Raw genomic sequence first — 2,811 nt, forward strand, 5'->3', positions numbered from 1 at the left:
TTTCAATCAAAACTAGTTGATAATTTATGAAAGTATAATGGCAATTAATATTAAATTGAATGTATAATAATATTTAAATATTTTTACTAATCGATTATTACAAAATATAAAATTTTAAAAACTTCTTACTTATGCGAATTATACAAAATAGATTAGTTTAGTTAGCAAAGATATGAAAAGATACAAATTAAATTATGTAAATATTTATACATAACTTGCTAAATTACATATTTCGTTAATAAAGTATAAAACATATAAAAATATTCAGTATTTCTTGGAATTTTTCATTACTACGAAGAAGATTATCTTAAAAATGTTTTTTGTTCTGAATTAATTATATTTGTTTAATAATATATATATATATATGTAATTGAAAAGATAATTTTCTAAAAATAAAACCAAACTGATTATGAAATAATTAAGATACTGCCATAGCAAGTTAAATTATTATTTTGTTAATTATGTAAAATAAAACAGAAGCACAAGTAGTATTATATCTCAATGTATACAACAACATAAAAATACTAAAAATCATTTATTAATCATAACTTTAGTAAATATATAGGTTAAATTATCAGATTATTTTATAGAATTCAAAAAACAAGATATTCATTGAACACAATTCTAATATATTTTACATTATAGTATTAAATATGTATTTATTTAGGGATAATTAGACCGCCTTTTCTTTAACTTTGGTATAATTATACATAGACTCTATGTTATTTGAAAAATTACATTTAGTACTTCTGATTTTATTTTCATCTAACAAATAATTCTCCGTCTTAGTCAAAATTCACCAAATCTGCTAATATTAGCGAAATAAATTTGAATGAAAATCCATATTTACCTTTAATTGACTTATTACTGATGTATTGTAGGTCAATAAGTAGTAAGTCATTCATGGATCAATATAGTTTTCCATTTCAATATCTTTAACTAATATATAAGAAAATTCTATTAATTTTGACTAGTAGAGGGATTAAATTATTTGATGAAAATAAAAGATATCGGTACTAAATATAACTTTTCATACTAATTTATGTATAATTACATCAAATTTTAATGAAGGATTGTATAAGCATCCCATTTATATAAAATGTCTGTAAAACTAAAAATATATAAGCATTAAAAAAAAGAGAAAACTTGCATAGAAACATATGTGGAAGGCATGATTAGATTTTGTTGATTGGCTCTGCTTTTGATCTTGATTGACACCGTTTCAACTTCGGAGTTACTTACATGTGTACTAAAGTGAAGACACTTAACATTTTGAATGTCATCCATATGATTGTACGATTGGTGATCGCCCTCATTTCAGATTGTTATATGATTGTAGCTCAACCATTTAAAGAGGTTATCTAGTAAGAATCCTAATGATGAGCTGCAATTGTTTTTAGAAGTAGAGCGTGCACAGGTAATTCGTGATAATTCCAAATGTATGCAGTAAATGAGCTTTGAAGGCCTTTCTTTGCATCATTGGTCTTATTAAATTTCTGTACTATGATTAAGGATTTGCGCGCCAGCCCTCTCCTTGATAAAGAAAGTGATGACATTTTACTGTTCCTTAAGCTTTATGAGCTTGAGAAAGGGGAATGAAGATATTTTTCTTGTTCCATTGTTTCCCATGAGGTTCTATATAGAGTAAATATCTATAGAAAGGATAAACACGAGTAATTCCCTGAAAAGTAAAGATAAAAGAGTGCTATTGGCCTTTAATCTATTCTCCTTTCATACAAGATATGTTGGAAGACATTTTGTCAAGAGATATTGTGACATCCGTAGAATTTTTCACGCAATAGGGAGATTAATTGGTAATTATTAAAAATTTAAATTTAATTAATAAATAAATTATAGATTGAATTTAGGATATAATAAAACTTGAACGTAATAAATTGGAGTTCATAATAATATTTGGAAGTAAATTATATTAGGAAGGACATAAAAGTAATTATTTAATAAGAATTTAAAAAAAAAGAAAAAAAAAAGTGGGCAGTGGCATGTACTGCCACCGCCACACCAGTCATTAAACATATATATATGTATGTTAATTGCACACACACACACACTCATATTTACACACACTCACATTTACACACCCACACCGACGCACGCAATAGCGGAGAACAGAGCTATGAGATTTTTGAAATTTAATCTTTAATAATTTATATAATTATATTATTTAATTAGTTCGTTTATTAAATGTTAATTATATTAAGGGATGTATCATTTAACTGGAGTATTTTATGATTTTGGCTATTTAAATTAGTGTCGAAATAAATATCACATTTGATATAAAAATGATATGGTTGGGTAATTAAAATATTAGATTTGTTAAATTTAATTATTATTATAGCTACACAATTTCATCAGAATGATTAACCTAATATGTGATTCTATGTATTGTTGTTTGATTAAATTATATAGCAACGATAAATTGGTAGAAATATTTTGGAAGTTATATTTAAGAAATATTATGTTATTAAAGAGGGAAAATGAGGTTTCAGTTGTAATATAATTTACGGATGTTATTAAAAATGATAGTTATAAATATATAAGGGGTTTGATTAAGTGAATTCTTATGAATTATTTGGTAAATTAAATATATTGATTATGCGTATAATATTCTATTATAGGACGTGACGACAAAGTAGAGGGTTGAGCAGTCCCTCGCGAATCAAAGTATTTTGGGATTTACGGTAAGTATAGCTAATTGAATTTATATATATAGCTATACGTGTATTATTGTATATATTGTATATATTGGTTTCTTGGATGTGATCATGAATTTGGCTTTATCTTTATATACGT

The sequence above is a fragment of the Sesamum indicum genome, linkage group LG3, assembly GCF_026168435.1.
Source record: "Sesamum indicum cultivar Baizhima isolate 11 linkage group LG3, ASM2616843v1, whole genome shotgun sequence".
Lineage (NCBI taxonomy): Eukaryota > Viridiplantae > Streptophyta > Magnoliopsida > Lamiales > Pedaliaceae > Sesamum > Sesamum indicum.